We start from the raw sequence: 21,673 nt of genomic DNA, 5'->3' as shown, positions 1-21,673 counted from the left end.
ACTCTATCTTCTCGAGCAGAATTAAATGTGTCCCCTCTGTGTTAACCAGCACACATTATATTATGATTATTTATATACAGCCCTGTCTGCTTAACTAGACTGCAAGCACTTTGAAGGGAGAGATTAAGCCCTATTTATCTTGCTGCCCCAGATGGGGTTTCTTTTGACAGGTCTCCTCCAAGGTATGACTTTCTTGTGATGCTGTCATCATCAACATGTAGTCTTAGCAGCACAACAGCTCCAGACAGTGGTACTCAATACTGGTGAAATTGAATTTGAGGGGTTTTAGGGCTCTCAAGAAATCCAATTTTTACTATAACCCAGAAACGAGTCTCCAGTGATAGAACAAGATGTTTGTGGAAGATAATTTACAGACACAACCAAAAGGCATGTATTTGGACTCTAAAAATGATGTTCTGATCTGCCTGTTTGTATGCTAACTTGGGCAAGCCCTTTTATTTGCTCTCATTTTGCTCCTTTGAAGATATAATTGCTTCTTGGTTCCATATTTCTATTGCTCATTACACTGTTCCATACCATTTCATTCTGAAAATAAAACAAAATAGGATATTTAAAATTAATGATGTGGGGCATAGCCTTTTTTTTTCCCTCTACCTCTAGGCAGAATTAGCAAATGGCTTGAACACCAGCCATTCTTTTTATTGGAAGCATCTGGGTTTCATTAGAGTAAGAAAAATCACTGATTACGAGGGGAGAGACCTCAGACCTACTTTATAAAGGATCACTGGGATGTTTCTCTGCCTCCTTCCCATATCTGGCAGGCTTGTGGTGGCTACTTCTGTTTCAAAGTAAGTCGAAGAGCCATCCTCATTGGTTTTGGAATTTGGATATTCCTAGCATAAGGCGTTCCCCATTGGCTTCATTTCCGAAGATTTAGAAAATGAGCAGTTTCTTGGATGATATAAGACCCGACGTGGCAGAGCCCTGTATCTTTTGTGACTGTCCCTTGAAGAAACTAAAGTATCAGTGGGGTCTGTTCGTCATGTTTTCTAACCTATGAAGGTAGCTGAAGGTTTGTCCTTTCCGCTCACGCACCGTAACTTGGTTAAGGTGGAATCTGCAAAGACACACAATGGAGCCACCATATAAGGGGATGAAACATTCAGTGAGACGTGTTACAAGAGTACTACTATTAATAACAGTATTTGGCTTTGATTGTGAATTTAAAGACCAAGCCCTTTACTTATTCTATTCCACTTGGAAATGTGTGTGTTAGAGGAATGTTACTAAAGCTTGTTTTTCTCTAGCTTGGTTCTCTCTTCCCTCCTATTGGACCAATATAGGAAAATCTGACTGTCTACTCTGATGATCACCTTGCCCTTGAAAAACTTTAGCAGAATTGGGGTAAACAGTGGATTTGTTTCCCTTGACTCATATGCTTATGTGTTGCAATACGTATTAATTTTAAATCTGCAATTGCTGAAAATGCAACTCAGATTAGCTTAACCACTAAAGGAATGTGTTGGTTCACATGCTGAAAAGACTGGAAATAGCAGGCTTCCATCAAGGCTTTATCCAGCAACTCCCAATAACACTGAAGACCCAGTGGCTTTTCTTTTTTCCTCTTTGCCTTCCTCAACATCTATTTCCCCGAGTGGCCACAAGATGGCTGTAGTAGCTTTGAGGGTGAAGGACTTGTTCAAATCCAAAAGAGAAAGTCTTTCAAGTAGTTTCAAAGGAAGAATGAAGCCATTTTCCTTAGAATCCATCAGAAAATATGTCTTTGTTTTGATTGACTCTAATTAGGTCAGATGTTCATCCCTGAACCAGTCATGGTGATGGGGGAGGAATGGGACCTACTGATCACCTTAAGTCGGTCAAGGTCCATCCTTGGAATTGAATGTGTGGTCAGCTTCCCTTCAAGCACGGGAGCTGCCCCGAACAGAAATCAAGGTACTGGGTCAGAGGGACGATGGCACATGCTCCCAAACTGCATATGTCTTCAGGAGAGAAGCGTCTTCACTTTCTCTCCTCTGGTCTTGGAGGAAAAAGAGTCAGGGGCTCACTCTGGAGAGGAATGGGGCCCTGAAGAGAGGAAGCACGGGTGTAGACCAGCCTCTAGTCTAGCTCTGGGGTTAAAGAGACAAAAAGGCTCCCATGTGATCTCCCGGCCCACCTGGTTAGGTGACCCCTACCCCGCCCCATAGGAACAGTGTGCAACAGCAGGACTCCTTGTCCGCACATGCTCGGGGCATCCCATGGACTAGACCAGCAGGAAGCTGGTAAGCGCGCGGAGTGACAGGAATCAGAGATTCGGGACGTCCGCCACCCTCGCACATTTAGCACCACTAACTGGAAGAAGCATCATTAGGTCAGTACGAGTATCACTAGCTTTATGATAGTGACTCAATCAGTTAAATTTCTGATCCTTCATTTCTTCATCGGTGAAATGAGGCTAATGGGGCCATAGTAACCTCCTTGCTTATTTTGTGTTGAAGATTTCAAGAGGGGACGTTTCTGTTCTTTGTCCCATGTTTTTGTATCGGCCCATGTAAGTGAGAACTCCCGCCCACTCTGGCCTTTCTTCCTCCAAACTAGCTCCTCCCAAAGGAAGGAGGAATCTCACATTTGATTGGCCAGCCATCTATCACTCATAAGTTACACTAGGGGGCGGGGTTATGTAAAACGTTACTCTAGAGGGCGGGGTTATATATGAATATCACAGTAGAGGGCGGGTTATGCACGAACGTTACTCTGGAGGGTAGGGTTATGTAGGGAAGTCACACTGGAGGGTGGGGTTATGTAGGAACGTTACACTAGAGGGCGGGGTCATGTACGCAAGCGGGGGGAAGGTCAGCACTCATACTGGGCGCAGCCCCCTGCCATGGGTGAGCAGACCGGGCAGGCATGCCCAGACATCCTTCCCCATCACTTCTTGCAGTGAAATTGATGAACGGAGCCCTTGGGGAATCTGGTCAGCTCTCTCACCTCTGGTGCCCTGAGAGTGCAGCTCTCACCTTTGGATATGAGTTTGGAGAGAGGACCCCCCCCCCTTTGACGTGGGCTCACGGTCCCCCATTCAGCTTTTACCAGACCTTTGCATTAGAATATTAGGTTCTTGTCGTGCCAGCTTTAAAAACTAGTGCTCTTTCCCAGTTGTCTACTGACCTTTGTGTATGGGCTCCTTTGGCAGGAACCCAGGTGAGAACTTGGGGATACTGGTTGAGGAAGGAGAGAACACAGAAATAGATACCAAGGTCTAGCCTATTCCCTTAATGCCCTGCTGAGTTGTAGAGATGAAATGAGCTGTTAACACCATCTGAGAAGCAAGTTACCCAGTACAGTTGCATTAAAAATCACTCTACCTCCTGATATATGTGCCCAATACCTAGAGGGGCATAAAAGTGGCATGCCAACTATGGATGTATTCAGGCCATAGCCTTTATTGGAACTTCCTCTGAGTGTATCATGGATGTGTATGTGGCTGGGGAAGGGTGGGGATGTTAGAGGGAAGAGTGGGAGAGAGGGAGTCTGTACATAAACTTCGAGCACACTTATAAATTAGCCTGGTGTTTTATGAACTGCTGGTTGTGACAGGTTTGTGAGTTTTAAACCAGTTCAGTGATTGGCATTTTAAAGTGGAGTGGAAAGTAATGAAATGGAGAATAGTGGATCAGAATGGAACATTTCTTAATTTTGATAGTGGCCAAAATGTTTGAAAACTGCTGAGTTGGAAAAACAGACTGCATTGGTAGAAGACTAAATACACAGTTTGGAAAGCTTGACTCCTTAGCCGACGGTCACTTAATTTCAGGCTTCTTGACTCCAAACCCAGTGCTTTTTTTCTCTAACATTTCAATGCAGTGTGCACCTCCCTTTGTGGGCAGAATCATTATGCCGTTTCATTTTTAACGACTGAATATTAGGTCAATATAACATTATTTGTTTCACTATTTCCCTACTATTGAATATTCTGGTAATTTCATTTGTTAGCTACTATAAATAATTCTGCTATACATATTTTTATAATTATAGGTTTGTTCTTATGAATTAGTTATATGGAATACATTTTCTGGTATGATTACTTTTATGGCTCTTACTAAAAAAAAAAAAAAAACCAATTTACACTTCCACCAACAACCATCTCCCACTAGTCTCACAGGTACTAATGTTATCATTTATCCCTGTACTGTTATCTAATATGTGTTAAATGGTTCCTTATAATTGTTTTCAGTTGGATTTCTTTAATTACTTTTGAGGTTTAGTGTTCCAACATTGGTTTATGTTGGCTTTCCTGATGTATAAACTGCCTGTGTGTGTCCCAGACTATGTCTCCACTGGGAACCTGGTTTGAATGACTCAATATATTTTAAACCTCAAATATCCAGCCATATTTATGGAAAGCATTTACAGCAAATATTTTTCTTATTCTGTTACATCTCTGTTTTAATTTTGTGAAATTCCATTACTTCACAGTTTTACATTTTTATATATGTAATTCTATCCATCATTATTATGTACTTTGAACTTCTTCCATGATTTAAATCATAAAAAGAAATAATCTCCTTATAGTTAGAAAAAGCATTTTATTTCACCTTTTTTGTAATATGATTTTTAATTCTGATACATGTGCACAAAATGAAAAATTCCTCACTCCTGTGGAATGTGAGGGCGTAAGTCAAGAACACATTTGTTGTAAGACTTTTTCCATTTGAATCAGTCCTTCTCAGTGAGTGGTCCAAGACCAGGGACATCACATCACCTAGGAACCTGTCATAAATGTAGATTCTCAGGCTCCATTCCACACCTACTGAATCAAGAACTCTGGGGATAATCTAGGGTTTAATAAGCCCTCCAGGTGATGCCGATTCACTGTTCTAATTCAATCCTAATGCATTTTTACTTGGGCATGGGCTCAGCCACAGTTACACTCACTCCTAACTTTTAATTAATTGATGGTTGAGATCATCTGCCTTTGCTAGGCAATTCTCTTGAAGCCCACAGAGCATCATTTCTTCAGCTTATGGAAACATCCTACTACAATGTCCCTTCCACCCACAACCTTTATTAGAATAGCCAGTCATATGCCCAAGCCTTCAATTTGTGGTTTTGCTTGTAACCATCCTCCCCACAACACCCCCACTACTACTTTATACTCTCTAAGCCTTGCGTGAAGCTGTTCTTTCAGCTGCCCTCTTGGGTTCTTAGCTTTGAGATAGTATGTGTATTTTTATCTTTGCTTATGGAGAGTTTCTCAAGCTTTCTGATTTTTTCCTGCTCTTCTAGGTCTATGCCTGGTGCCTTCAATGGTGATCTTTTTCCTTCTCCCAAGGTCAGTTTTCAAGTACCCTTCGATAGTAAATATAAGACTGGCCAAAGATAACATTCTTAAAATATTGTCCTAAAATATCAAAGGAAATTTCAAAATTTTCTCAGGAAGAAAACAGGAAATATCCACGTTGCTAACCAGGAACGCCATTAGGCGGACAGGAAGACTTTCAAAGGGCAGGATGTTGATGGTGGCACAGGAAGTGTTCCCGGTATGGTCCTAGCTCTAGATACCCACAAAATATATTTTATCAGTTTATCTGGGGTTGGTCAGTCTCCCAAGAAGCTTATCAGCAAGAGTGAGTGTCAAGGGGGGAGGGTGTAGCTGAGTAGTAGAGCACATGCTTAGTATGCACGAGGTCATGAGTTTGATCCCCAGCATCTCTGTTAAATTAAAAAAAAAAGAGTGAGCATCAAACCGCTAACACTGTTTGAGATACTCTTTAAGGACCTTCCTTTCTCTGATCTATTTCATCACTAATTATCCCCATCTCTGAAGACTTGCCGTAATTAGTCAACCCTTCCAGCTGTGCCTGGCCTAAGCAGATGCCACTCTCCTTAACTCACGTGGTCTCCACAGTTTGAGACGGATGCAGTGGAGTAGGAGCTATGTTCCTACCAGAGCCAGGACCAGCTCCATCACCTGACGCAGCGGAGAGGGCTTTACCCAAAAGTGATCCTGGGAACCAGCACCAGCCTTAACGCCTCACAGTGCATCACAGACGTTGACAGGGAGAGCCCAGGGATGTCTCACAACTGCCTTGCCAGGAAGAGGGTGTTTGAGGTTGAACCAGTCTTAGATCTGTAGGTGGGACAAGTGCACCCATATTCCGTGCCTTGGGCAACCAATAAAGTTAAGTTGTAAACATCTCAGTGCTTTTCACAGCAAGCATCTGGGCTTCTCACCACCTTTCCCCCAACCTGCTGGTATTCTCATCCCTTCAAAGATGACGGCTCAGACGCCACCCCAGAGTGTCCCATTCTAGACCTCCTCAGGCAGGTCTCACACTCAGACGTTCCCTTGGGATGGAACCCACACAGGAAGCTGCCTCGGGTGTCTTCCCAGGAGAGTTCCAGGAGGCTGCAGACATTTATAACACATGTCAGTCCTAGAGCCACACCTACATGGAAGCAGTGAAATATTTAGGTGTTCTGCAGTCCCTGTCCCTGATAAGAAGGGTGCAGGGAGAAAGCCACCGTAACTGGATAATTAGCAGAAGTGACAGTCGGGCCACTGCACTCACAGTTTCTGTTCCTCACCTCATTTGTGGAGGCTGCAGGGTAATCTTAACTCCCAAACCATTTTAGGATAGTTGAGAGCAATTTCCTATCCTCCTCATACAGCTACAGATATAGTACTTGTAGCCAGGATTTGGGGGGAAAGTGAAGAAATGGGTTATTTCATGTTTGAGATACAGCAACGCCCTGTCAGTGGGTTACTTGGAACTTCTGGACTTCATCCGGCCTGAGGGCCCCACACAGGAGAGCCTAGTCAGCTTATCACCCAGAAGCTCACCTGGGGATGGGGTCAGGTAACCAGAGCCACCGATCTGGGGCGGCAGCTGCCTTAGAAACCCCACCTGCACACTATAGTTCAGAGACAGATGCAGGAGGGTCTGAGAGGTGAACAGGTGCAGAACCCTGAGTCTGAAAGCCCCCTTCTTAACTGGCACCTCAGGCAGGACTTTTCTGGTCCTCCCCTGAAAAATGAGAGATTTGGGCACTCATATGATCTTTCCTACATACCACAAGAATATTGATTTATTAATTTACAGTGGTGGCCATCTTCTTCTAGTGACTGGAAGTATTTCCAAGGAATCCATCCATAGTATGGAGTCCCTGGACACCCATATCAATGGTCAAAAAGACTTCTCAGCGGGCAAATAATCGGAGTTTACAGCTTGGATGGTCTCGAGGGATTTCATTCAGGCCACCAAGGCCTGCTGAAGCCACCCTGCTCTGCAGAAAGAAGAGTGGTGGGAAAATCTGTGCCCACCAGATATGGTCACGCTCTCTCCTTTGGAATGTACTGGATGAGCCTTAATACATCCTTACTCTTGAGCTGTCTTTCTCATTCCAGTGGTGCTAGAACAATTCCAATAATGAAGTATTAATTGATTGGATTAATGGTGCTTATATTAGTAAGTGATTGGACTATTAATTGATTGGATAAGTGGCACTTATATTGTTAACAATTTCATTCCATTTATATTCATGCATCTGTTCATTCACCAAGTATTTATTGAGCTGCTTCTACGTATCAGCTACCATTCTAGTCACTGCTGATATGGTTGTAGAAAAGATAGGAAAGATTCCTGTACTCATCTAAGTTTCGGCATTTATGAATAAAGCTGCTATAAATATTTGCATGCAGGTTCTTGTAAGCACATATATTTTCAACTCCTTTGGATAAATGCCAAAGATCATGCTAGCTGGATAATATGTTAAGAGTATGTTTAGTTTTGTAAAAAAACTGCCAAGCTGTCTTCCAAAGTGGCTGTACCATTTGTACTTCCACCAGAAATATATGAAATTTCCCATTGTTTCCATGTCATGCTATGTGCCATTTGTACATATTCTTCGGTGAGGTGTCTGTTCAGAGCTTTTGCACATTTTTGAGTTGTTTCTTTTCTTATTGTTGAATGTTAAGAATCACTTGTATAATTTGGATAACAGTCTTTTATCAGATATGCATTTGGCAAATACTTTCTCCCCGCCCGAGGCTTGTCTTTTCATTTTCTTAACAGTGTCTTTCACAGAGGAGAAGTTTTAATTTTGATGAAGTCCAGTCTATCCACTTTTTTCTTTCATGGATCCTACTTTTGTTACTGTATCTAAAAAGCTGTTATCAAACTCCAGGTCACCTAGATTTTGTCCTATGTTATTTTCCAAAAGTTGTAACTTTTCACTTAGGTCTAGGATCCATTTTGAGTTAATTTTTGTGAAGGATTAAGTTCTGTTTAAGGGTTCTTTTTCTTTTCCTTTCTTTCTTTTTTTTTTCTTTTTTTTTTTGCATGTAGATATCTAGTTGTTCCGGGACCATTTGCTGAAAAGACTCTCCATTCTCCATGGTATTTACTATGCCCTTTTGTCAAAGATCTGTTGCCTCTATCTGTGCAGGTCTATTTCTGGGCTGTGTGTTCTTTTCCAGTGATCTACTTGTCTATTCTTTCTCCAGTACAGTATCAAACTGTCTTAGTTACTTAGTTTTTATAGTAAGTCTTGAAATCAGGAAGTGCTGGTCCTCTGACTTCGTTCTTCTCCTTCAGTGTTGTGTTGTCTGTTCTGGGACTGTTTCCTTTCTATCTAAAATACAGACTCTGTTCATCAATATCACACATAAACTTTTTGAAATTCACAATTCTGCCCCAGAATTACAGGAAAGGTTATTTAACATACCCATTCATAGAGGAGCTGAGGGAAGCCCTGGCCAGTTAGGCATTTGCCTGATGCCACGCGGATACTGAAATCTAAGTCTTCCACTGCCAAGCCCCCAGTCCCTTCCTCACTCCTGCGTCCTCTTTATAGATACTGTCCAGATAGCAGGCTTCAAAATGAGCTGGTTGTCTAGCATATGCTTGGCCTGTGGGCAAAACAGTACCCGGGATTTATCAGGGGCACAGGTCTTCTGCACAGCAGCCTGCTTACAAAGTTACCAACAGTGCAGAGTGTCTGGGGAACTGACAGTTTGCAGTGTTCAGAGGACTGGGAGCGGGGAAGCTGGCGGCCCTGCGTGCCAGCAACCAGAGTGGTCAAGCTCTTAGCATGTGGCTGCTTGAACCTTCCTTCAAAACCCAAACTTGGCTCGCGGGAACTATCACCGAAATACTAAGAGACCGAATAAGTCGTCTGCACTGAAACACAGCTTCCCTTGATCTTAAATCCCTGGCTGTTTCACTAGGACGTCTCTAAAGCCTAGTGAAAAATTATTCCCTTGTACCACATATGACATGTGACACAGTTCAGAAGCCAAGTTAAAAAAAATCTTTTTTAAAATTTTTTTTGGGGGGAGGGTATATAGCTCAGTGACAGAGCGCACGTCTAGCATGCACGAAGTCCTGGGTTCAATCCCCAGTACCTCTGTTAAAAAATTAATAAACAAACAAATAAATAATAAAACAAACTACAAAAAAATTTTCTTATTAGAAAAATAATAAGGATTTTAAGAAAGAATTCAAAAGTACAGAAAACAATAAGAAAAACAAAATTACATATATTCTTATTACACAGAGATAATCTCCTTTACCAGTTTGGTAATTCCCTTATAGCATTTATTCCATGCAAATATCTAGTATCTGAGAGGTGTTCATTTTAACTACTTTCAGTTCTTTAATTAAAGTTAATTATTTCTCACTGAGCCCACCATATTTGAATGTATGTGTTTGGATGAATGGATTGTTTTGGTTACATTTTATCACAGGTACTTTCTCTGACACTGCATATACTTTGTGAATATGACTTTCAGTGGCTGCATTACATCCTATCATATAGCTCATAATTATATATTTAACAGTTCTGCTACTGTTAGAAAATTTGCTGTTATAATTATATTCTCAGAGCACAGCCTTGTACATATGTCTTTGTCCATATCTCTGATTTCAAAATTATTCTTGAGTAAGGACAAAGTTGCTTTTTGTCTTAGGAAGCAGCCCTCTTCAAAGATTTTGTGTCATTGTTGTCAAAATATATGTATTTTTAACACATTAGAGCCATAACCTGCCTACTGTCTTCACATCTGAAAACAATGTGAGACACTTATCTTGTCTCTTTCCCATCAATCTGTTTGTTTTTACCCTTCTGATCATTCTTAGCTAGGTGTAAATATTCCACCCCTGCCAGTTAAGATAGTGATGTGAGACAGTGGCCTTTAAAAGGAGGTCTTCAAATGAAAACTAAACCAGAACTGTCAAAACAAACAAACAAAAAAAACCCCATCGAGACTTGTCACTAATAAGGACCTGCCAGCCAGAATTTGCCAGTGGTTTAGATGCTTCTATGCATAAGGATTACTGAGATGACCCCCAAACTTTCTCTTCCAATCCCAGTATGTTGATTTTCCTCATTTTGACATTTATAAATCTAAATGCAAGAAAATGATAAAGAGATGGAGTTGGGGGGGTACATCTATCTACCTACCTATGTGGCTGAGCCTTTTCTTCTGCCAATTTAGTGACATTTTTGTTCCTTGTTTATCAAATCTGCTGTGTAGTCAATTGGATTGAGTCATTCAAATCACCTAAGACACTACACCAACTACAGTTTTATAAAAATGTTTAAACAAATAAAATGTCTTAGCATACAGTGGGTGATTGTTTACCAGTATAATCTGAGATCACCAAAAAGTACACCAACCTCAGTATACTCTCCCGCAGGCCCAGTCACTTCCATATTACTTATTTATAAAAATGTAGCCCTTATTACAAGAAAACTATAGACTGACATTCCTCGTGGATAAATGCAAACGTCCTCAAAAAAAATATTAACAGATCAAATCCGGCAATATACATAAAGGGTAATGTGTAATGCCAAAGTGAGGTTCAGTCTAGGAATAAAAATTAGTTTTGCATTTGAAATCAGTCAGTGTAAGCCATCATATTAACAGAATAAAGGAGAAAGGCAATACCGTCATCTCAGGAGATAAAGAAAAAGCAATTAGCAAGATTCAACATCCATTTACAATAAAAAAATTCCTAGAAAACTGGAGTAGAAAGAAACGTCAATCTGATGAAAGGCATCTATGAAAAACCTCCAGCTAACATCAAATTAGCTGAACTCCAGTTTCCCACTAAGACTGGGAACAAGGCAAGGGTGGCTGCTCTCACTACTTCCATTAGACGCTGTGCCAGAGGTCCTAACCAGCACAAAGTCAAGAAGAAGAAAGAGAAGACACAAACATCAGAGACAGAGAAGTAAAACATTCTCTATTTGCAGACAACATGCTTGTTTACATAGAAAGTCCTAAGAAATTAAAATTAAAAAACTACTAGAATTAAAACAGAAGTTTAGCAAGGTGTCAGGATACAAAATAAACAAATAAAATCAAATTTCTATATACTAGCAGCGAATAATTGGGGAAAATTTTAATCCATTTACAATAGTGTCAAAAATAAATAAAATGCTCAGGAATAAATTTAATAAAAGACGTGCAAAATATCTATGTTGAAAACCATAAAACATGACTGAGAGAAATTAAGGAAGACCTAAGCAAATGGAGGGATATATCATTTTCATGGGGCAGAAACTCAATAGCGTTGCCACTTCTTTGCATATTGATTTATAGAGCCAATGCCTCCTCAGCGATAATTCCAGCAGGCTGTTCCTTAAAAAAGAGAAATTTACAAGGTCACTCTAAAATTTATATGGAAATGCAAGGAATCTAGAATACCAAAACAATCTTAGAAGAGAAGAGCAAATCTAGAAGAGTTTTACTGCCTGACTTCAAGATTTACAAAGCTACAGTAATCACACCCAAGGATCAGTGGACCAGACCAATGGAACAGGGTCCAAAAATAGAGCTAAACTTACACAGTCAGTTGATCTCATACAAAGATGCCAAGCAAACCTGAGGAAGCAGAGAAGTTTGTTTAACAAATGGTGCTAGAATAACTGAATAGCCATATAGAAAAAAAGGATAAATTTTGAACCAAACCTTATAGCATACATGTAAATTAAATTGAGGTAGATTATAAACCTACATATAAGAGCTAAAACAGTGATCTTTTTAAAGTAGAAAACAGAGGATAATATGTTCCTGACCTGGAAGTAAGCAGGTAGATGGAACAGAGAAAGGAGTAACCGTCAAAGAAAAATACCGGTAACCAAGACAGCATCAGACTGAAACAATTATGCTCGTCAAAACGTCATTGCTGAGAAAGTGAAAAGGCAGGCTATGGACTGAGGAATATATTTGCAAAGGACTTTCATCTAGAATACCAACAATGGAACAAAAAGAGTGTCAAACAGCCCAATTATTTGAATTGGTAAAATACGAAAGCAGACACTTCACAAGGAAAAAGATATGGTCCAATAAACATTAAAGAAGTGTTCAACATAATTAGTCATCAGGGAACTGCAAATTAAAACCACAATTAGATAAGACTACGTACCAGCTAGAATGGCTAAAATTGAAAAGACTGACAATTGACAAGATCACATGTGGGGGAGAATTGGGGTAAATGACACTCTTGTACATTGCTGATGGGAATGAGCGATGGTACAATAATGTCAGAAAAGTTTTGACTCTCTATGTGTAAAGTAAATGTGTACTGTATATAGTTAAATATATCTCTTAATCTGTTTATCAGAGAAAAATAGAATGCATGTGGTCAAAATGACTTGTTCATAGCAACTTAATTCACACAGTAAGTGGAAACAACCCAAATGCCCATCAACAGAGAATGAACGAATCAACAAGGCTATATTCTGCCCTGGAGTCCTACTTAGCGATAAAGGGAAGGGAGCTGTTAATAAGCGGAACAGTGTGGATGAATCTCACAGACTTCATGTGGAGTGAAAGAAGCCAGCTGCAAAAAAAGTACATACAGTAAAATTCTGTTTATACAGTGTCCCAGAACAGGCAAAATAAATTAATCTAAGGAGGAAAAAACCCCACATCATCATGGATGCCTGATTTGGGGAGATCAGTGAATCATCTAGAAGGGACACAACTTCTGGGGAGGCTGAAATTGTGATAAAAGTATGAGTTATGTACATGCATTCTTTGTCAAAATTGTCGATCTTAATACATTTAATCGACATTTACACATGCATTTATTTTTTTAAGGGGGAGGGAGGTAATTAGGTATATTTATTTATTTATTTTGGGGGGAGGAGGTACTGGGGATTGAACCCAGGACCTCATGCACGCTAAGCATGCGCTCTACCACTTGAGCTATGCCCTCCCCCAATGCATATATTTAAATGCAAAATTAAGATTTATGCATTTCAATGTATGAACATTTTACTTTAAAAAACTATAACATTTATATTATTTAATTGGGGATAGGAAGCATTTGGCAGTAAAGATAAACAAGAATGGCAAGACACTGGTAATTGCTGAAGCTGGGTGATGGTTACCTGAGGATTTAGTACACTCTTCTGATTACTCTGTACATGTTTCATACTTCACATAGTAAATAAATTAAAAGTCACAGCCCTTCCTTTCTCAGACTATAGTAATGTAAGGAGGACGGCCGAAGAACTGAATCATAAAAATAGCTGTTGGTCCAGGGCTTCCTGTGACCTCACAGACGAGTCTGTCTACTTTTGGAATTCAGGTTTTGGAACCCCGCTCACCTCCAGACGAAAATTACATTCTTCAGTCTCCAGTCCATCAGCGATAAAGGCGATCATTTGCTTTTCATCTGCCTCATTCTTCTGTCGTCTTTTTCAGTTGGTTGAGAAATTAGCTGGCAGCAAAGAATGCAACTAACCGGGCCTCTCTGGTTCCATAATAACCCTGTAATTGCCATGGCAGTGAGGTCGGTCTGTCTCACATTGCTTTATTAATGATATGCTCTCTTCCAGTTTCGGGTAGACCACTACCCTTGAGTCCTCACCAGCTAGGGAAGGCTACAGTGGACTTCACCTTCTGTTGTTTGTTACAAAAACAGTAGGTATTTTTTTTTTCACAAACATCCTGCCCCACCAACCTACCACTCATTGGTGAGACGGGGGGTGGTGGCAATGACGAGAAAGGCAGTCATGTGTAGTGTGCTCCATCCTTGCCTGGCTCGGGCCTGGAACATTTCATTACATGCAGATAAGGGGCCCTTGCAGCCTTGCTTGGGAGAATGTTTTCCTGTTCTGGGCTTGATGTGTGTTCCTTTGCTCTGCATGTGCTTGTGTGTGTTACACGGCACCAGGCCAGCCTCATTGCTGTATCTCTTCCTGGTAGGAGAAATGAGGGCCTCTGCCTCTAGTAACAGAGTGGTGCATGCAGACCATCTCCCTGCCGTGGGACGAAACCTGCCAGCCATGGGGAACTGGCTCATACTATTGAACCTGACCTTGCTGTCTCTTCTCTAGGTGAATAAGTATCGTTCCATCCAGTGCCTGTGTGAGTTATGTCTTTCTTGGCAACCTGGCACCCGTGAAGCATACAGTGGGGTGACAGCTGGGACTGCTGCTCCTGGTGGCAAGTATGCTATTTGCTGTCCTCCACTCAGTGGGACACCTCCCCTGGAGGCAGCAACAGGTGTCACTTGCTTAACAAAGGAGGATGTTGAGAGACACTTGAGAAACACTATGGAGCAGGTGGCTGGCATAGCTCAGTGGTAGTGTGTGCTTAGCATGCACGAGGTCCTGGGTTCAATCCCGAGTATCTCCATGTGAAAAAAAAGAGAACATGTTTATTGTTTCAGTCTCACACCATTCCTAGCCCATTAACAGATGCCCAATACAGGTGTTGAAATGAGTTGGCTGGTAACAGACACCACCCCAAAGACCCTGCTTTGCAGCCCCGAAGAGGAGCGGCTGTACTCCTAGGGAGGTGTCTGTAGCACCTTCTTCTGGGACAGAGTGGCTTGCTCCCTCACCACCTCCCTGTGTCCCCAGGGACAAGGGGTGTCACCTGAGGCAGCTAGCCCACAGCCTGCCCACCATCCTTGCTCCTGGAGCTAGAGCCACTGACCTACAGAGGACAAGAATGAGGTCCTCAAGCCCTTCACCTTAGCTGCATTTTCTGTGACAAACAAGACTGGATTTTTGTTTGGTTTTATCCAAGCTCTGATCTAGGAGCACACCCAGGAACTTGGCCCAGGTGAGGCATCTGGAGTGAAGATGACAATGAAATCAATCAATGACCTGCTTTCCAGCACAACTCATGCTTGCTTGTCCAGCAGATTAAAAAAGAGAGGGGCTGAAACACCAGGGGACAGAGTGGAGCCAACACTTGTTGACAGTTCTAGACTGTCCCATGCAGGGAGTGCAAACAGAGACAGGGGGTGGATGCTGTCCTGTAGATTTTGTTAGGTGGGTACGGCTCTGTTTATGCCCGTATATCCCCCATTTTCTAACTCAAAGCTGTCTTCCTTCCTCCTACCACAGATGCATGACTTACTCGCTAGAACAAAGCATGGAGTTCATATACAAATGCATTGCTAGACTTTTCTACAGGAAGACAAAAAGAAGAAAAAGATACCTCCCTGCTCCGTGCAGATGTCAGCCGGCACCCAAACATTCGGAGAATGTCACAGAAATTGCATACACAGAAAAGTACGCTGTTAGCGTATTAGCTAGGGTGACCTATTCTTTTAGGCTTTTCAGAGAAATAACTGTCATTTGCAGCGGTTTCGGCCAACGGCTCTCTCTGTCATTTTGTGTAATTAGGGACAGCCATTTTCTTGAGGGTGGCGAAACATGCAGAGATTCAGTTTTTCCTCTTTTTTTTTTTCCTCTCCCCTTCTCCCGACCCCGGCCCCATAGAACAGTTCCATTACCGTGGCCCTCAGAACGTTAATGGTCTTGCGAAGCGAGTTATCGAGGCAGCGGCCACGACATGGAACATACGGGAAGCCAGGCAGACAGACAGGCAAAGATGATGTAGACAATCGGCTCCGTGGACGGAAGAGAGATGAGTGGCAGAGCCGTTTGCCGAATGTCCTACCTGTCCATCACTCAGTGCCAAAGTACCCTCTTGGCTATCCATCTGGCCTCTTATCTTTTCCGTCAGAGAACAGAGGCCCTAAGGACTCAAAAGCTTGTGTATTTTGACATGTCGGAGGAGAAAGGGATAAAATAAAATTTTCCTGCCACTCGGGGTGAAGGGAATTTAAATACGTAATTGTTTTCAGCAGCTGCTTTGTTCCAGCACTGCCCTTTTGTCCACCGCTCTTAGAAATGACTTCATTCAGCCAAGCTCTTCCCTTCCCGCGTCTTCAAAGCACAAGCCACACGGCTCTGCTTCATCGGCGCCTTTGCGCCCCAGCATCACTGATGGTATCAGTTATAGCTCTGGGAGCCCCGGCATCACTGATGATACCAGCTACAGCTCCGGAAGTTTGGTTTGTTCACACATTAACCATCATTAGGGACAAACAGCAAACAGCTTCCCTCAGGAGCGAAGTCCATTCCCCGCGCTGACAGAGCCTAAGAAACAGGGTCCATCTAGAATAGTGTTTATGCCCGACACACAAGCTTTCTCTTACACTAGCTCTGTTGTGCTGAGTTTACAAAAGTAGTCCCCTATACCCGTGGAAAACCAGTTTTTTTTAAATAAAATTCACCGGTGTGGGTGTAGCTCAGTGGAAGAGTGCGTGCCTAGCATGTATGAGGTCCAGGGTTCAACCTCCAGTACTTCTATTAAAAAAAAACAAAACACACAAACGGTATCCTTGTCACTGCCGGTAGCCAGAAGGTCCCAGAGTTTTTGCTTTTCATGCATTTTAGCTGTATCAGGTTGTCTTATATCATGGGCAATCTTGTCTGTAGCATCCTGAGACTGAGTGAAGTCTTGGTTCTCAATATTTCCATTCATACAGCTAAATTAAAAAAAAATAACATATGCATTAAACAGTGAGCTCCTGTTGTAGGTCTGTGATCTAACAAGTGATGGATTTTGACGATAAAAATCAAACCACTCTATTGCTAACACTGAGAGATGTGATTAACAGCAGTTCTAACAGGGGTTACTCTTCAAGTGAATTTCCGGTGGTTTTATTTACCTGAGTGCTGGAGGACCAGCTTCAGGGGAGTCGCAGACTGTAGACAGAGCACCACTGAATTAACTCCTACAGATGATTCACTTTCCTAGTCACCCCAAGGTCACGTCGCCTGGCAATCCATCAATGATTGAATGGTCAATCATTTTTATCAATTAACTCATACATTTGCTTTGTGTTTGATTCCTTAGGTCAAGGCCATTGATAAAACAAGGCTCTAAAACAATAGATTCCATGAAACACACACACATGGCCAAAAATCTCACTTCCTATCTTTCTGGTTTATCTTTGATCATCTGTGAATGCTGGTGAAACACTTTATCTGTGATCTGAACTGTCTTATTAATAAATGACCCAAAGGATTAGGCATATTTTTATGGTCTGATGCCTCAAGTACCCTAAAGATGACAGGAACAAACCTTCCTTATGCCAGCAGTCCATATCTGCTCCAACTCTTACTTATATCCACGCAGAAGGTCACTGTACTGTGGCGAGTAGCCTGCAGGCTGAATATGACAGATGTCCTGAGGGAGGACCTCCCCAGCCCCAGAGAAAATGCCAGGATGGTACAGAACTCTCTCTGCAATTTACCAGTTGCTGGAGTAGCTCTCCTCCCCAAGGAGAAGCCAGTGTTTGGGGACAAGCCATGTTTGTGTTGCCTGCCACAGTGTCAGAGCCTTAACCTGTGATGGGCGTGATGTCTGCCTCAAGTTTGCCAGTATTTTCCTCGCAAGGTCTTCTGAGGTAATCTAATTCATCCTAGATTTGATGTCTGCAATTCAGCCAAGCTACTGACAGGCAAAGAGCGGTCTAGACCAGGAGGTAGCAAACTTTTTCTGTAAAGTCAATATTTTTAGCTTTGTGGGACATACAGTTTCTGTCACAACGATTCAATTCTGCCGTTGTAGTGTGAGAGTGGCTACAGACAACGAATGAGTGTGGCTGTGTTGCAATTAATTTTATTTATAAAAACAGGCAGTGGGCTGGATTGGACCCTGGGAGACAGTGTGCCAACCCCTGCTCTACTCAGAACACTGGTCCTCAAGTTCATGAAGCTATCAGAGCTGATATTTGAGCTGGGATTTGACATCTGACCCATTCTGCTACACTCTGCGTAGCACATCATGGCATCGTCTTGAAATATAAAGTCCTGGAATGGCAGTCAGGCCAACCCAAAGCTATGTCTCCAGCCTTGTTTTCCCTACACATTCCTCTACAACCCCCTGCTCCAGGCTACTCACCACTCCCTGAACATGCGGCTTCACTTCCCTGCCTTTATGACTTTGGTCGTGCACTTCCCGCAATCTGAAAAACCAACAATTTTTCACTGCTCCAAACCTGTCACGTTCCTCAGTGCCAAGCTTAGGAGTGGCCTCTTTCACCAATACCCCAAGTCAGAATGACCCTTTCCATCCTCTCCGTGGCTTACTTAGAACCAAGTCCGTTCTACCTTTAGAACTCACCATTTACATGTTAATTTCCACATGGTCATGCTGGTCTCTTAATCCATGGGCCATGCTGTTTCAGCTTTTCATTTCTTTATTTTCCTCCCAACTTTTATAACAGTGCCTCAGTGATGGTAGTTGGTTTGAATTGCTACTGCAGCAAGTCATCATGGCAGGAATGCTCTCATTAATACTCAACAGTTTCAGTCATATCTGCAAATTAAAGTCTCTTATTTAAAAACACTGTGTCAATTTTTCTTTTCCACAACTGGAAAGAAATGTCTTCATCTATCAACCTATTTTGATGGTATATGAGAACTTCATTTGGAATACCTATCCATTTCTATTCAATTTGATGCTCCGTGGGACAGACTCATTTATAGTGTGGTAACATCAAAATCAGTCCATTATCCTTTAGAAATAAAATGCTTCCAAGGAGGCCAGAGGTGGGGATGGGAGGGTGTCTACTTCGTTGTCTACTCCCCAGAAGATATTCTCTTTGTTCCTGGATCTTGAGAGCGGGTCTGCTTTGTTAGTAACTTTAGGTTACGTCCTGGCCAATATGGAGATAACCTAGGACTCAGTGACATTTCAAGATAGGCAATAAGACTTAACTGAAAACAGTGCATGTGCCTCACTGCCCTCACTGTTCTGGCAGCTTAAACCCAGACTTCATTTACTTTGGAGTCTCTGAGAACTGACATAAGATCAAATTCCATACTTCTGGACAAGCAGAAGGAACCCAAAGAAGAAAACAGAAGAAACCAAGTGAGCCCCAAGAGAAATCAAGCCAGAGTGAAATTTAGTCCAAGTAGCAGAATAACTTTCTGCTTAAATGAAAAACTATTTAAAAGTCAGTCACGTGCGAATGATTAACCAGAATGATTATAAATGTGGGTGCTTTAATAGGGAACTGAAGAAAATTTAATAAGGACTTAAGACTGCTTAATGAGGATGGAAGAAAATGATTAAGAAATAATTAAAAGGAAAACAGTATATTCCACAAAGCAGAGAAATGGGATGAAAAATAAAGTGATCACTCTTCCCCCTTTGGGAGTTTTCATTTTTTTTCCAAGCTGGAAAAATATTCTGATTTCTGGCCCCTATTTTGAAATATCTAGAATATTGAATTTATTGATGGAAAGTGTACTTACCATCTAATCAGAGAAATCCTAAAGGGAAAAGAGTTCTGTACACATCAGAAGTACCCTAGAGATTCAACTGTTCATAACTCTGCATGAACAGGGGGGAACGTGCTATATTCCCATTAAAGAGCAACACAGTTGGTTAAAGAATGAACAAAAAGCAGCATTTCTTCATTAGTGTCATTGCAGGAAGCTGATGCTGTGAAAGCTGGAGGCCATCAAATGGGATATTGCAGCAATAAAACTGAATAAAAAAATGAAATGCTCCATTCTCTTGTCAATCTCGTGTGCTTGTCTCTTTCCTTTTAATATACTAGGCGCTACCCTGGTAAGCTAATGCACATTTGCAGTTTCGTTTTGTGCTTGGTAATTGTGCTATGGGCGCTTATTCATTTGACAGAATTTGCTTTAAATGAAGGAAACTGGCAGGTTGGAAGAAAAAACCCAATGTTGCCAAATCACCAATTAAGAAAACTGCCAGAGGGGAAACCGGTCCTGAGACTGGTATCTGTAAAAATGATATAATGGTGCTGCACTTCAAAAGACGTTTTGAAGAGACACTTAATGAAGGACGTGAGAGAGGTGGATTGCAGGCTGGCTAATATATACAACTGCCAAATTTAGACCACAGAGACAGATGCAATGGGGTCCGGCCATTTTTGCCCAAATCTGGACATTTAACAACAAATATACCCAATTGTGATGCAGTTGACAGGAAGGCTGATTCTCCCTCGGTAAATGCCAGTTGGCTTCATAATCAATTCTGTTCAGAACTCCTTCTCGTGAAGGGATGTCACCTTGGTAGCCAGTAGGGATATGAAAATGAAGAAGCCACAGTCCTGGGCCACCCCCCTTGGACCTCACAATCTAGCAAAGGAATAGGCAGGCTCAGGGGCTAATTGTATGTAGCTCTGAATAATGAAGCAGAATATTTCTCTGCTTTCCCCTCTGAGTCACCTGCCAGCTGTCTATCATTATCTGGGTGACCTTTCTTCCTCCAGTCACCCTCGCTCTTCTTTACAGCACCCTTGATTTTGTTCAGTTTCTCCAACTGTCCCCCACACCTGGCTCCACCTGGAGGGGCAGCATCAAATCCTGCATGTCTTGGAATTACTGAAGAGGCTTTAATTCCTTCACATTCCTAAATAAATAACCCCCTTTTTGAACCTTTTTACACTGTTGGTGGGAATGTAAATTGGTGCAGCCACTATGGAGGATAGTATAGAGGTTCCTTAAAAAACTAAAAATAGACTTACCATATGATCCAGCAATCCCACTCCTGGGCATATATCTGGAGAAAAATATAATTCAAAAAGATACATGTACCCCAATGTTCACAGCAGCACTATTTACAATAGCCTAGACATGGAAACAACCCAAATGTCTATTGACAGATGACTAGATAAAGATGTGTCATATATACACAATGGAATACTACTCAGCCATAAAAAAGAATAAAATAATGCCATTTGCAGCAATATGGATGGGCCTGGAGATCATCATTCTAAGTGAAGTAAGTCAGAAAGAGAAAGAAAAATGCCACATGATATCGCTTATATGTGGAATCTAAAAAAAAGGACACAAATGAATTTATCTACAAAACAGAAACAGGTTCACAGACATAGAGAACAAACTTATGGTTACCAGAGATTAAAGGGGGTGGGAATTGGGAATTTGAAAATTGCATCTCTTGGGGAGTGATGGGAATGTTAGCTATCTTGATTGTGGTGGTGGTTCCATGGGTGTATAAATCTATCAAAATTCATCAAATTGTACATCTGAAATATGTGAAGTTTACTGTACAGGAACCATACCACAAGAAAGGTGTTAAAAAATAACCCCTTTTTTCTCTTCCTAATATGATTGTTTCTTACGCAGTAACTTCTATGAACTACTACCACCCACATCCTTGTCTCTTCACTTTGTTTTACCAAAAACCCCCTTCCAAGAAAGTGTAAAAGAGGAAAAGACGAGGCAAGAAAGCCCCCTCTTGCGACAGATCACAGGCACCAAAATAGTCGTGTAAACACATTTCCAGGAAATGACAGAACCTGGAGGTGGCATCACAAGAGACTTCACAGAAGAGGTGATGTTTGTCGAGTGGGATATTTGTGCTCAACACTGTGTTATATAT

At 41.7% G+C, this 21,673-nt stretch overlaps 4 long non-coding RNA genes across 8 annotated transcripts; 2 read left to right on the top strand and 2 right to left on the bottom strand.

Moving 5' to 3' along the window:
- Positions 1-428: 428 nt before the first annotated feature.
- On the bottom strand, positions 429-5,937 carry LOC140691125 (uncharacterized). Of its 2 annotated transcripts, none has more exons than XR_012066609.1 (2): positions 5,857-5,937; positions 429-546 (listed from the first exon to the last, which is right to left on the bottom strand). It is a non-coding gene; the product is annotated as an uncharacterized lncRNA (long non-coding RNA). The 2 variants fall into 2 exon arrangements; XR_012066610.1 differs by lacking the exon at positions 429-546 and adding an exon at positions 4,528-5,673.
- On the top strand, positions 2,768-16,049 carry LOC116276766 (uncharacterized). 4 transcript variants are annotated; one of them, XR_012066606.1, is made up of 6 exons: positions 2,768-2,849; positions 5,248-5,293; positions 13,816-13,900; positions 14,317-14,425; positions 15,337-15,504; positions 15,715-16,049. It is a non-coding gene; the product is annotated as an uncharacterized lncRNA (long non-coding RNA). The 4 variants fall into 4 exon arrangements; XR_012066603.1 differs by having other exon boundaries at positions 14,317-14,429; XR_012066605.1 differs by lacking the exon at positions 2,768-2,849 and adding an exon at positions 2,856-2,935 and having other exon boundaries at positions 14,317-14,429.
- Positions 5,306-6,159, top strand: LOC140691124 (uncharacterized). Its single transcript, XR_012066608.1, has 2 exons — positions 5,306-5,501; positions 5,870-6,159. It is a non-coding gene; the product is annotated as an uncharacterized lncRNA (long non-coding RNA).
- Positions 16,050-16,426: 377 nt separating the features above from the next.
- LOC140691123 (uncharacterized) lies at positions 16,427-20,826 on the bottom strand. Its single transcript, XR_012066607.1, has 4 exons — positions 20,796-20,826; positions 18,413-18,607; positions 18,191-18,254; positions 16,427-16,769 (listed from the first exon to the last, which is right to left on the bottom strand). It is a non-coding gene; the product is annotated as an uncharacterized lncRNA (long non-coding RNA).
- Positions 20,827-21,673: the final 847 nt, after the last annotated feature.

The sequence above is a fragment of the Vicugna pacos genome, chromosome 33, assembly GCF_048564905.1.
Source record: "Vicugna pacos chromosome 33, VicPac4, whole genome shotgun sequence".
NCBI lineage: Eukaryota > Metazoa > Chordata > Mammalia > Artiodactyla > Camelidae > Vicugna > Vicugna pacos.
Note: the sequence above shows the minus strand (reverse complement) of the source record. Positions and strands in the feature narration are given on the sequence as shown.